Source organism: Salvia hispanica, chromosome 1 (genome assembly GCF_029641045.1).
Source record: "Salvia hispanica isolate PSC_SH4W2 chromosome 1, Shi_PSC_v1, whole genome shotgun sequence".
NCBI lineage: Eukaryota > Viridiplantae > Streptophyta > Magnoliopsida > Lamiales > Lamiaceae > Salvia > Salvia hispanica.
This window is the reverse complement of record NC_142692.1, coordinates 60204049-60219162: the sequence shown is the minus strand read 5'-3', so window position 1 is coordinate 60219162 and position 15114 is coordinate 60204049. Positions and strand designations below refer to the sequence as shown.

General features: G+C 41.9%; 1 pseudogene; it reads right to left on the bottom strand.

Annotated features, from left to right (window-relative positions):
* Positions 1–3583: 3583 nt before the first annotated feature.
* Positions 3584–10146, bottom strand: LOC148934282 (uncharacterized; annotated as a pseudogene).
* Between the last annotated feature and the right edge of the window lie 4968 nt (positions 10147–15114).

Here is a 15114-nt window from a genome sequence, read left to right as displayed (position 1 = left end):
GGTGCACGATGGCCGGGTACAGAACCCGACGAATACCGGCCATTCGACACCAACGCCGAGTACGATCCCGACTTCAGCACCGATTCGTACGGGCTGTCCGACATGGAGCCTTCTCCCCACTGCCCCTCCTCCACCGCCGCACCTCGCCACCGCCCCTCTGCCGCCGCCGCCGCGTCTGGGTCCGCCACCAAGAAGAAGCGGACCAAGGCACGAGCCCAGAAGTTGCCTACCACGGAGGTGTGTGAAGAGTTTGCCCCGGGAAGGACGAACTACTCCGACCTCGAATCCATCATCTTGACGAGATGTTGGATTGATGTTTCGGAGGATCCAGTGTACGCCAACAACCAGAAGGTGACTGCGTATTGGGAGCGCATCGCCGAGAAATACAACGCGGCCAAGCCGGCGTACGCGTACAAGTGCCACAGGGAGCAGCTCCACAAACACTGGGATCAAATAAAAAAGCAAGTAAATTTGTTCGCGGGTAAGTACGAGAAGTGCGAGAGGGAGCACGCCAGTGGCGAGAGTCTCGCGGATGTGCGGGACAAAGCGATGTAGTCGTACATTTCATTGTACGGCGATTTCAAGCACTACCAGTCCTGGGCGCTGTTGAGGGACAAGCAGAAGTTCGTTGGTGGTGTGATTCCCCAATCAACGGCGGCAAGGAGTAGGGCGTCGAAGCGCACCCTCGCTGATTATACAAGTAGCGATAGCGGCGCGTCTCCAATGGACCTCAACAGTCCGGTGTTCGATGATGAGAGTTCCGGCACATCGATGTCCTCCCGGCGTCCCCCTGGCGTCAAGGCTGCCAAGGGCAAGGGCGAGGCCACATCATCCTCCGCCGCGCCGCCTGACCAGGCCCCGTCACCGACCCCGAGTTCGACGCCGTCCGCGACTTTGACTGCGCAAGTGTACGGGGCTAATGTAGTATACCCGCAAGTGTACGGGGCTAATGTAGCAAATAGTAAGCAAAGAGTATCGTATCCACAGAGACAATGAGTGTCAACCTAATTACCACGAACCAACCTCAACTACTATCTAGATTAATCGGAATTTTGGTTTTTCTAAATCTACTTAAAAGCAAGGTAAAAACAATTAAAAAATAACTAGAGAACTAAAAGCAAATAAGAATACGGATGTGACTCGGGGATGAGAAGGTAGAATCCTACGGGATCGATAACAACTATCCTATGCTCAACTAACTTCCTAACTATGCCAACAAAGGGTCTCAAGGGTTATTAAGCTATCACTAAGGTAAAACTATATCTTTTCTCAAAGCATATAATTTGTAGATTGCTACCTAGAACCGAAGTCTCCTTCCTAGAACTAAGGAAACAACTCCTAATAGCTCCTAAGATACTTAGCTTCATTCAAAGGCTCAAATCTCTCAATTATATTGGCAAAGACGTCAATTTCTTCTCTTTCAAATTAAACTACTCACTTCTCAGTTCTTGTAGTAAAATCCACATGCATTTATAAGGTGATCAGTCAAATAAATGTATAAGCACAGAAGAAATCAAAATAACCACATGAGCCAAGACATAGAAAAAGGAAATCAATTAAACATAAGAATCATTGTATCTCCCCCGTAGAATTCTACGAAGGATTTAGCTACTCATGTTCAACACAAAAGTCAAAGAAATATTCAAAGAAATATTCAAAAACATTGTTTGAACAAAAATAAAACTAAAAGTAGAAACTCCTAGAATTGGATTGGGCGGATTGGAGGTCTCGTCTTCAATCTTGCGATGAATACTCGTCCTCTACTCGTTCTTCTCTTCTTCCTAGGTGAAAAAGTAGTATTTTTGGGGTTGAAGGCGTGTAGAATGTTGTAGGAGGCGTCCCATGCACATTAGGTTAAATAGGGCTCGAAATTTCCTTGTTTGGATCTGTCGGCCGAACCTGGCGGGTCGCCAGGTTCGTTGTACGGTGAAGCTGGCGAGACGCCAGCTGCTCTCGGCAATTCTGGGCGAAGGATCTGGCGAGTCGCCAGGTTGGTACTGATGCGAATCTGGCGAGTCGCCAGCCTCGTGCTGCAATTTCGTCCTTTTTCCACCTCTCACCATTTAAGCTCATTTTCGACCCTTTTTCTACACATTCTTCACAAAATGGTCAAAATACCAATAACATAGAGAAGTAGCAATAAACCATGTCTCAAAATACACAATATACGATCAAATTCAAGTAAAACTACCCTCTAAAATAATGTAAAATCCAAGTGAATCAACTCCCCCAAACTTAAACAATTGCAAGTCCTCGGGCAATGAAGAAAAAGAACTAGAAGAAACTTGGATTCAAAAGAGTTTTAGACATCATCATCGTCTCAAAAATACGGAATAAAGGAGCATATCACAATACAAATTCCATTAAGTTAAGCCGTCGAATGCACTTTTACTACTAACTCGTATATCACCTTGGATTCATGCTTCACTTGGGATGTATATATGTGTGTATAATCACCTCACTCAAAGTGTATAAGATATAAAGTAACACTCAAATAAATCAAAAATGCATGGTTTACCATAGGCTTGCTCAATATCTAACCTCTCCTCTACTTCGTGTGACAATAAAGCTAGAGTCCGAAAGGTCTTTTGTTTAGGTTGCAATGTAGGCTCTTTGGTAAGGTGAGGTAATATTTGGCTAAAGTGACTCAATTCCCAATAAGATAAATATCCCAAGAAATCACAACAAACAACTTTTAACTTCAACCATTCGCCAAAACACTTTTCCACAATAACTAGACTTTGTCTAATTTCTTCCCAACTTCCAAAGACCTTGAATTATTCTCTATATACTAAATTTTTTTTTCTCACTTTTCTTTTTTTTTTTTTTTTTTTCTAAGTACAACCAATTTCCAACTTGATAAGCTAAACACAACCAATTTCTTTCAACAACTAAACTCTCCAAACTCTTCTTTTCATAGCTCAACAATTCTAGAGTCTAGGATTCCCAACCCCTTTGATTAGCTTGACAAAAGAAAAGGCAATAGGCTCAAACTTGGCTATCAAGGGTATTATTACATAATAAGGTTAGTGTTTAGGTAAAAATGAGGCTAACAACAATAGCCTAACATCTTCCCCTATCTTTAAGGTCACTATGTAGACTCAAGAAGACAAGGAGCAAGTTCTAGAAACACATACACCATTGATGATAAATCACATATGAAAGAATTAAAAGCTCAAGTCTCACTGGGCAAATAGCATGAATCAAGGCAAACAAGCAATTCGTTACTTATGCATCCTATTACTCAAACTCTCAAGTCAATGGTCAAGTGATAGCTCTAAGTGGAAGGTTCTTTTATCATAGACAACTAGTCTTCACCCAAATTACTACCAAATTTTCCAATTCAATTTCAATTTTTTTTTTTTCAATAAATCCCAACCAATCAAAGCAAAATTCATGGAGTTCTATCAAACTAAAACAAAATAAAGCTAAAAGTCAATTAAACGACTAAGGCAAAAATAAATCTACCAAAAAAAACGTACCTCGTAAGTGTCACTATCCACCATATCACCCCCCAAACTTATTCAAAGCTGCGCAAAGAATGAGTTTGAAACGTTGGTGGAGAAGTTATACTTACCTTGCACTAGTGTGGTGGTGGATGCGGCGGGTAGTTAGAGAAAAAGTTGGTGTTCCATTGGTTCATCATGGCAGTCAGCTGGTCTAACTGCTCTCTACTCTCTCGTTGCTCCCTTTGCACTTCCTCCAAAACTCGTGCTGCGTGCATATCCCGATCATACATCGCATTCCATTGATTAGTTTGGAACTGCTGCCACTGGTCATGGTTTTGCTGATGCTGATCCCAAGTTTGGTTCCACTCTCCATGCCACTGTTGATGCTGCACCCACTGAGATTGTTGTTGATCCCACCGCTCATCCACTCGATTAGACAAGTCGGTGTAGGAGTTTTGCAACTGCTCCAGCTGGTGAGTGACAGACTCTTGAAACTCTGCATCTCGGGCATTTTGGTTCCTTCTTCTGTTTCGATTCCTTTGTTGATACCTATGAGAGGTTCCCAAAGGTTCGACCATCTCATCTTCTTCCTCCTCCGCATCCTCATGAATGGCTATATGCTGGCTCGAACCAGCTTCAACTCCCGGGTCAAGAAATGGACCTGCAAGTGGATACTGTCTCATCTTCCAAGGTAGGCATGCAGGGAAGGCCGCCACCACTCGGCGGTGTGCAGATGTATCCATCTTCCAATTAGCTTGGAAGCTCCATCCATCAACATGTGTCAAATCTGGGCTAGGCAGGGGAAAATGATCACCTCGTGAGCCTTGGTAGAGATAGGCGTAACAGTTCTGATCCCTCTTGAGTACGTCCATTTGGTGAAGGACATCATAAGTCAAGTACATCTCTCCTGGAATTATATGATTTGGGTTGAGCTCGATGTTGAAGAAATTGCAGATAGCAGTGATGTGTCCCCCACAGCAGATCGTCCCTGTGTTATTCCTAGCAACTCTTTCCCAATACAAAGGGACATACTGATTGAGATGGATGAGTTTTCCACGAAGAAGGCTGTATAGTAGGAAAATCTCGGTACTGTTAATGCTTCCACTGTCGGAGCGGGCAAAGATCGAATTCGAGATCCCTCTGTGGCACAGTCGCAGCACTGGATTTCGAATGGCACTCGCCTTAGAGGTGCCGGCTGTGTAGTGCTCTTCTAATGTGATCAACTTCCAAAAAGAATCATGGTTAAAGTTTTCTTGATCTCCATCCATTGCAGTTTTAAACACAACATCGAAATCGGCTAAGGTGAGAACTCGGTTTTGATTGTCTAACCGAAATTCTACTCTATCTATCAGCTCGTGTCTGCCAACATTCCTCTTGATGACCCTTAGGGAGCTCAAAAACTCCAATGTATATCTGCGGAAGGACGGGTAAGCTCGAAATAGGAATCCATGGACTCCTTACTCTGGTTCGCCCACTAAGCTCAACTTTACTACGTCTGCTTCTACTCCTAAGTAGTTTAGCATATGCTCCTTCAAATATCGAGTAGGCACAGTTGGCCTGCGGGATAGTCTGTCCCATGCCTGCTTCTGTTCTTGATCGAGCCCTCGAACACCATATTTGCCCGGTGCCTCGGCTTTTCCTGTGGAAGACATGTACCTATAAAAAGAATGTGTGAGTTCACCAAAGAATAAAGTATGAGGGGTGGGTTCTCGAACTCCCCCAAACTTTCATCTACTTCATGTCTCTATGTAACAAAAACAATAACTCAGTTAAAAGACACATCATGAAGTAGGCATAAACTAAATTAACATAGGAAGATAGACTCAATTCCTATAGAACTAGGGAGATAGACTCGATCCCTAAAACATCATTAACTAACAAACGAGGGAGATAGACTCAATCCCTATAACCATTAACCACAATTTAGGGAGATAGACTCGATCCCTATAGCAATTCCCAACAATTCATCACACAATATCCCCCATTAAGAAACATGTCATCCTTGAACCAATTATACCTCCCAACACAATTATTCTACTGAAACCAAGTCTAGAAGCATCCAAATCTTAGTAATCAACAAGAACACCTCAATAAAACTCAATTCAACAATAATCCACCAATGCTTCAAAGAATTTCACCGTAAAACAAGTTCTAGCATATCAAAAGTTCAACTTTAACACAAACCCATCAACAATAATGGAGATTAGAGTGAAGGAACGTACCTTTTGAGTTTAATATTCACAATTTCGAGCAAAAGTAAGAGTTCACTTGTCTTCTTGAATAAATACTCAAAATCAACAAATTACATGGTGGATCTCTTCTAATAGGCAAGAATAGCGAATGGGTGGAAGGAATTTGAGATTAATTGGTAGAATGTAGTAAAAGAAAGGAAGAAATTTGGTGTTGGGGGTGTTAGGGTTCGAAATTGGGGAAGAGAAGGTAAAAAAAAGTAAAAAAAACGAAACTTACCTTTTGAATTTACCGCTGCACGTGTCTGGCGAGTCGCCAGGTTGGGCGAGGAACGAAGCTGGCGAGGCGCCAGCTAGCTACGGCAATTTTTTAAAACATACCTGGCGAGTCGCCAGGTTGGGTTTTGACGAATCTGGCGAGACGCCAGCACCTACAGAGAGATACGACACGCCTGGCGAGTCGCTAGGTTCGTGTTACTGTGAACTTGGCGACCCGCCAGTTACCTACGGGATTTTTTGATTTTTTGGTGTTTTTTTTTAAATTGAAATTCGAAACTAGCTACTGATGGACTAAAAAAAACAAACTAAAAGACTAAGGAAAAATGAAATAAAAACAAGGATTACCTACTAGGGGTTACCTCCCCTTAAGTGCCTTTGTTTTACGTCGTTGGCTCGACGTCTTGAAGCTTGCACTTAGGCCAATTTGAGGACGAACACTTCCCTCGCCTGATCCGGACTGTAGAATCTCTTGACATATTGTCCATTCACCTTGAACACTTTTCCATCTGCCCCTAGTAACTCCAATGTGCCATTTTGCATCACTTCTTTAACAATGTAAGGCCCCGACCATTTAGACTTCAACTTTCCGGCGAAAAGCTTAAGTTTAGCATTGAAAAGCAACACTGCTTCCCCCGGAATGAACTCTCTCTTTTCAATCATTCTATCATGATATGCCTTCATTCGTTCCTTGAGAATAGAAGAATTTTCAAAGGCTTCGTGTCTAAACTCGTCAAGCATATTCAACTGTAGCATTCTTTCTTTGCCTGCCTTAGCGAAATCTAAGTTCAACTTCTTCACTGCCCAATGTGAGCGATGTTCCATCTCCACTGGAAGGTGACATGATTTCCCAAACACCAATTGATATGGTGACATCCCTATCGGGGTTTTATATGCCGTCCTATACGCCCAAAGTGCATCATCGAGCTTGAGTGACCAATCCTTCCGATTTGAGCTCACTGTCTTTTGTAAGATTTGCTTGATCTCTCTATTGGCCAACTCGGCTTGGCCATTGGCTTGAGGATGGTATGGTGTCGTCACCCTATGCTTCACTCCATATTTCGCAAGCACGCTTTCCAGCCATCGATTGTTGAAGTGTGAACCTCCATCACTAATAAGGGCTCGTGGAGTACCAAATCTAGTAAATATATTCTTTTGCACCAATTTAATGACTACCTTGGAATCATTGGTGTGGGATGGCTTCTACCCATCTTGAGACGTAATCCACCGCCAAAAGAATGTATTGATGACCGCATGATGATGGAAAGGGGCCCATGAAGTCGATCCCCCAAACATCAAATAATTCAACCTCTATGATCGGGGTCATTGGCATCTCCTTCGTTTTTGACACACCCCCGGTTCTTTGGCATTCATTGCATTGAACTACGAACTTTTGGCAATCACCATAGATACTTGGCCAATAAAGGCCGCTTTGAAGCACCTTCATTGCTGTTCGATTTGCTCCAAAATGTCCCCCAGATGGGGACGAGTGACATTGTCTAATCACTGCTTCCCATTCTTCATTCGGCACACATCTTCTTATCACCATATCTGCACATCTTCTATAAAGGAACGGCTCATCCCAGAAGTAGAACTTGATATCATGGAAGAACTTCGTCTTTTGATAGGTTGATAATTTGGTTGGGATTATTTTGGCCACTAAGAAATTGACAAAGTGAGCATACCATGGGTGGTTATCTTGATCAAGGAACAAATGCTCATCGGGGAATACTTCGTTGATTGGCACATCCAAGTTTTCTCCTTCAACTGCTTTCTCTAACCTTGATAGGTGGTCAGCCACAACATTCTCACATCCTCTTCTATCTCGAATCTCTACATCGAACTCTTGTAGCAGAAGTATCCATCGAATCAACCTTGGCTTGGCATCTACTTTAGCAAAAAGATGTCGAATTGCTGCATGGTCAGTGTATACTATCGTCTTGGCCCCAATTAAGTAGGCACGGAATTTGTCGAACGAGTACACAACCGCCAACATCTCCTTCTCTGTGGTAGTGTAATTTGCCTGCGCGGAGTCCAAAGTGCGGCTTGCGTAGTATATCACTCTGAGAAGGCTATCTCTCTTCTGTCCAAGAGCGGACCCAACTGCTATATCACTTGCATCACACATTATCTCAAATGGTTGAGTCCAATCCGGCGTGATTAACACTGGAGCACTAACTAACGCCTTCTTCAATTTTTCAAATGCCTGCAAACAATCAGAAGAAAATTCAAATGCAGCATCTTTTTCTAATAAATGACATAGAGGCTTAGATATCTTAGAGAAATCTTGGATAAACCGCCTATAAAACCCGGCATGTCCTAGAAAGCTCCTAACTCCCTTTTCCGTCGTGGGTGGTGGGAGTTGCTCAATTGCCACTATCTTTGCTCTATCAACCTCGAGCCCTGCAGCAGAAATCTTGTGGCCTAACACTATTCCATCTCTAACCATAAAGTGACATTTTTCCCAATTCAAAACAAGGTTAGTTTCTTCACAACGCTGCAACACACTTGTTAGATTTTCAAGGCAGTGATCAAAAGAAGTACCATAAACAGAAAAATCATCCATAAACACTTCCATTATTTTCTCAATCATGTCATGAAAAATTGCCATCATGCATCTCTGAAAAGTAGCTGGAGCATTACACAAACCAAATGACATTCTCCTAAAAGCATAAACTCCGTATGGACACACAAATGCAGACTTATGTTGATCTTCTGGGGCAATTAAAATTTGATTATAACCCGAATACCCATCAAGAAAACAGTAGTACTCATATCCTGCCAACCTATCTAACATTTGATCTATAAAAGGGAGTGGGAAGTGATCTTTCCTAGTGGCTGCGTTCAAAGCACGGTAATCAATACAAACTCTCCACCCGGACACAACTCTAGTGGCTATCAATTCATCATTCTTTCCTTGTACAACTGTCATACCACCCTTCTTAGCTACAACTTGAGTTGGACTAACCCATTCACTGTCAGATATGGCATAAACAATTCCTGCATCTAACCACTTTATGACCTCTTTCCTAACCACATCTTGCATAATTGGATTAAGTCTTCTTTGATTTTGAACCTTAGGTTTATACCCTTCTTCTAACAAAATTTTATGCATGCACAAAGTTGGGCTAATCCCTTTAATGTCAGAAATAGACCATCCAATAGCACTTCTATGTTTCCTAAAGACTCTCAACAACTTATCAAGGTCAGATACAGATAGGGAAGAAGATACAATTACCGGATATGTTTCATTTTTCTCCAAGGAATGCATACTTTAAGTGAGTTGGCAATGGCTTTAGCTCAACTTTGTTTCCCTTTTCTTTCTCCTTTTCTTTCTCTTCATCCTCGTTCCTTAATGGAAGGAATTTTTTATGACGACGAGGGATCTCTTCGGCGGAATCAAGTGCACCTACAAAATCAAGTAATTCAGAGTTAGCATCAGTTATTTCATTAATACATGAAGAATAAAGAGATTGAAATAGGCATCGCTCAAGTTGATCATGTGAAGAGTTGATCTCGGCCACTCCTTCAACACAATCTTCCACCACTTGCACATAGTTGCAATGTTCTATCATCTCCACTTCTTCATCATCATGTACTTTCATCGCCTTGTAGATGGAAAAAGTAATGCTCTCATTGTCAAGGCGAAGTGTAAGTTCTCCTTTTGCCACATCTATCATTGCCTTCCCTGTAGCAAGGAAAGGTCTTCCCAAAATCAATGGGATCTTTTGGTCCTCCTCCATATCTAGCACAACAAAGTCCACCAGATAGATAAAGTTATTGACTTTCACTAGAATATCTTCCACAATGCCTTTAGGATATGTGACTGTCCTGTCTGCCATTTGTAGTGTGATAGTAGTAGGCTTCAATGTTCCAATCTTAAGCTTTCTGAAGAATGATAGGGGCATAAGATTAATGCTTGCCCCTAAATCACATAATGCTCTCCCCACTTGACTGTCCCCCACTATGCAAGAAATAGTGAAGCTACCGGGATCCTTAAGCTTGGCTGGCAGTTTCTTCTGAATTATCGCACTGCAGCTCTCTGTCAAGTTGACAGTTTCATATTCTCCCCACCTTCTTTTCTTGGAGATAACATCTTTCAAAAACTTAGCATAGTTTGGCATCTCTTGCAAAGCTTCCACCAATGGTATATTGATTTGCACCTTCCTGAAAATATCAAGAAATTTGGAAAATTGCTCATCCATCTTTTTCTTCTTCATCTCAAATGGGAAAGGCACCTTGACTGTCATAGGAATAGGCGGAGAGGGCATTTTTTCTGGCACTGATTCTTTCTCTGTCTGACCGTCGACCTTGTCCTTCCCCTTAGAATTCTCTTCTGCTTTGCCATCCTCCGCTGGAGTACTCTTCTTTTCCTCTATAGGCATGGAAGGTCCTTCATAGCTCTTACCGCTCCTCAAATTTATGGCCTTGCAGTCCTTGGGATTGTTTATGGTCTGTGCTGGAAATTGCCCTGGCTGATGATGGACACCCACAGCTTGAGAGATTTGGCTTATCTGAGTATCAATGCTCTTCATATGCACATTCAAGCTTTGCACGTCGTTTTCAACCTTCCCCAAGCTTTGACTAGTGCTCTCCATGTACTTGTCAGTTTTCTCCATGTACTTGGTAGTCTGATTCATGAATGCTGCCAAGATGTCTTCAGTAGTAGGCTTTTTCTGCTGTTCTACCATCCCATTAGACACTGTGAATCCTGGCGGTGGTTGCAGAGCATTGTTGGGATTCCCATATGAAAGATTGGGATGCACCTTGTTACCATAATTGTTGTAGTTACCACCACCTTGGTTGGAGCGATAGTTGTTGAAGTTCCTATTATTTCCTCCTTGGTGCACATAGTTCACATTTTCAACTCCTCCCTGCAGTTCTGGTCCAGGCTGTCTCATCTCCATGATTCCCAATTGAGTGGTTAAAAGATCTAGCTGTTGAGACAGCTTGTCTATCCTATCATCTTCTACAATGGAGGTCACCCTGTATGACGTGTTTCTTTCATTATTCCATCCTTCATCAGTGGAAGCTACTCTCTCAATCACTTGCATGGCATCATTCTCTCCTAATTGAAGTAATGCTCCTCCGGCGCTCCAATTCAGTTCACGCATTGCCTCTGGAGTACATCCCCTATAAAAAGTTATGACTTGGTGTCCCGGACTTAGACTATGTTTGGGGCATCTTTTCAGCAGTGTCTTGAATCTAGCCCATGCTTCTCGGATTGTCTCATGAGGCTTCATCTTAAACTGAATTATCTATGCTTGCCTCCTTAGAACTTCACTGGGTGGGAAATACTTCTCCAAAAATAAGTCTACCATGGCATCCCACGTTTTAACAGATCCTGACCCCATGCTGTCGTACCAGTCTCTAGCATCATCTCTCAAGGAAAATGGAAATAGCCTTAATCTGATTTGTTCATCTCTCACCCCATTAAGCTTCACCGTGTTACTGATCTGAATAAACTTAGTAAGATGCTTGTTGGGATCTTCATTGGCCTTCCCCGCGAAAGCATTAGCCTCAGCCATATTTAGCAATCCTGGCTTGAGGTCAAAATGATTGGCATCGATCCCATCGTTGCCAATTGGTGGGTCCTCTACCCCTCTGTAAGCGTACATGTTTTGCACTAGCACTAGGGCTTGTTGTTCATTTTTTTCTTTAACTTGTTTCACCAAATCTGCAAGTTGTAGTTGGAGCTGTTGGACTACTGGATCTGGATGTGGTGCATTGTTCTCTCCGTTGTCCGCCATTGTTACTGCAACAAGAATAGGCGGTTCTCTCTTATGAGGCGAAAGTGATCGCCTTTGGTTGAGCCTTCTGTGAGCGTTTCTCCTTCGATTGGATGCTTCGATCTCAGGATCGAATAACTCTAATGGTTGCCCCTTAGAGCGAGTGAGCATACAACCTGAAAAGAAAAACACGAAAGTGAGAATAACTCAAAAAGAAAAGAAAAATAAAGCAAGTAAAATCTAAATTAGTACTCTTAATTTTTATCACGATATTAGGCTATAGTAACACAAAATTGTCCCCGGCAACGGCGCCAAAAACTTGACTCAACTTATTTTTAACACAAGTATACCTGCAAGTGTACGGGGCTAATGTAGCAAATAGTAAGCAAAGAGTATCGTATCCACAGAGACAATGAGTGCCAACCTAATTACCACGAACCAACCTCAACTACTATCTAGATTAATCGGAATTTTGGTTTTTCTAAATCTACTTAAAAGCAAGGTAAAAACAATTAAAAAATAACTAGAGAACTAAAAGCAAATAAGAATACGGATGTGACTCGGGGATGAGAAGGTAGAATCCTACGGGATCGATAACAACTATCCTATGCTCAACTAACTTCCTAACTATGCCAACAAAGGGTCTCAAGGGTTATTAAGCTATCACTAAGGTAAAACTATATCTTTTCTCAAAGCATATAATTTGTAGATTGCTACCTAGAACCGAAGTCTCCTTCCTAGAACTAAGGAAACAACTCCTAATAGCTCCTAAGATACTTAGCTTCATTCAAAGGCTCAAATCTCTCAATTATATTGGCAAAGACGTCAATTTCTTCTCTTTCAAATTAAACTACTCACTTCTCAGTTCTTGTAGTAAAATCCACATGCATTTATAAGGTGATCAGTCAAATAAATGTATAAGCACAGAAGAAATCAAAATAACCACATGAGCCAAGGCATAGAAAAAGGAAATCAATTAAACATAAGAATCATTGTATCTCCCCCGTAGAACTCTACGAAGGATTTAGCTACTCATGTTCAACACAAAAGTCAAAGAAATATTCAAAGAAATATTCAAAAACATTGTTTGAACAAAAATAAAACTAAAAGTAGAAACTCCTAGAATTGGATTGTGCGGATTGGAGGTCTCGTCTTCAATCTTGCGATGAATACTCGTCCTCTACTCGTTCTTCTCTTCTTCCTAGGTGAAAAAGTAGTATTTTTGGGGTTGAAGGCGTGTAGAATGTTGTAGGAGGCGTCCCATGCACATTAGGTTAAATAGGGCTCGAAATTTCCTTGTTTGGATCTGTCGGCCGAACCTGGCGGGTCGCCAGGTTCGTTGTACGGTGAAGTTGGCGAGTCGCCAGCTGCTCTCGGCAATTCTGGGCGAAGGATCTGGCGAGTCGCCAGGTTGGTACTGATGCGAATCTGGCGAGTCGCCAGCCTCGTGCTGCAATTTCGTCCTTTTTCCACCTTTCACCATTTAAGCTCATTTTCGACCCTTTTTCTACACATTCTTCACAAAATGGTCAAAATACCAATAACATAGAGAAGTAGCTATAAACCATGTCTCAAAATACACAATATACGATCAAATTCAAGTAAAACTACCCTCTAAAATAATGTAAAATCCAAGTGAATCAACTCCCCCAAACTTAAACAATTGCAAGTCCTCGGGCAATGAAGAAAAAGAACTAGAAGAAACTTGGATTCAAAAGAGTTTTAGACATCATCATCGTCTCAAAAATACGGAATAAAGGAGCATATCACAATACAAATTCCATTAAGTTAAGCCGTCGAATGCACTTTTACTACTAACTCGTATATCACCTTGGATTCATGCTTCACTTGGGATGTATATATGTGTGTATAATCACCTCACTCAAAGTGTATAAGATATAAAGTAACACTCAAATAAATCAAAAATGCATGGTTTACCATAGGCTTGCTCAATATCTAACCTCTCCTCTACTTCGTGTGACAATAAAGCTAGAGTCCGAAAGGTCTTTTGTTTAGGTTGCAATGTAGGCTCTTTGGTAAGGTGAGGTAATATTTGGCTAAAGTGACTCAATTCCCAATAAGATAAATATCCCAAGAAATCACAACAAACAACTTTTAACTTCAACCATTCGCCAAAACACTTTTCCACAATAACTAGACTTTGTCTAATTTCTTCCCAACTTCCAAAGACCTTGAATTATTCTCTATATACTAAATTTTTTTTTCTCACTTTTCTTTTTTTTTTTTTTTTTTTCTAAGTACAACCAATTTCCAACTTGATAAGCTAAACACAACCAATTTCTTTCAACAACTAAACTCTCCAAACTCTTCTTTTCATAGCTCAACAATTCTAGAGTCTAGGATTCCCAACCCCTTTGATTAGCTTGACAAAAGAAAAGGCAATAGGCTCAAACTTGGCTATCAAGGGTATTATTACATAATAAGGTTAGTGTTTAGGTAAAAATGAGGCTAACAACAATAGCCTAACATCTTCCCCTATCTTTAAGGTCACTATGTAGACTCAAGAAGACAAGGAGCAAGTTCTAGAAACACATACACCATTGATGATAAATCACATATGAAAGAATTAAAAGCTCAAGTCTCACTGGGCAAATAGCATGAATCAAGGCAAACAAGCAATTCGTTACTTATGCATCCTATTACTCAAACTCTCAAGTCAATGGTCAAGTGATAGCTCTAAGTGTGGTGGAGAAGTTATACTTAACTTGCACTAGTGTGGTGGTGGATGCGGCGGGTAGTTAGAGAAAAAGTTGGTGTTCCATTGGTTCATCATGGCAGTCAGCTGGTCTAACTGCTCTCTACTCTCTCGTTGCTCCCTTTGCACTTCCTCCAAAACTCGTGCTGCGTGCATATCCCGATCATATATCGCATTCCATTTATTAGTTTGGAACTGCTGCCACTGGTCATGGTTTTGCTGATGCTGATCCCAAGTTTGGTTCCACTCTCCATGCCACTGTTGATGCTGCACCCACTGAGATTGTTGTTGATCCCACCGCTCATCCACTCGATTAGACAAGTCGGTGTAGGAGTTTTGCAACTGCTCCAGCTGGTGAATGACAGACTCTTGAAACTCTGCATCTCGGGCATTTTGGTTCCTTCTTCTGTTTCGATTCCTTTGTTGATACCTATGAGAGGTTCCCAAAGGTTCGACCATCTCATCTTCTTCCTCCTCCGCATCCTCATGAATGGCTATATGCTGGCTCGAACCAGCTTCAACTCCCGGGTCAAGAAATGGACCTGCAAGTGGATACTGTCTCATCTTCCAAGGTAGGCATGCAGGGAAGGCTGCCACCACTCGGCGGTGTGCAGATGTATCCATCTTCCAATTAGCTTGGAAGCTCCATCCATCAACATGTGTCAAATCTGGGCTAGGCAGGGGGAAATGATCACCTCGTGAGCCTTGGTAGAGATAGGCGTAACAGTTCTGATCCCTCTTGAGTACGTCCATTT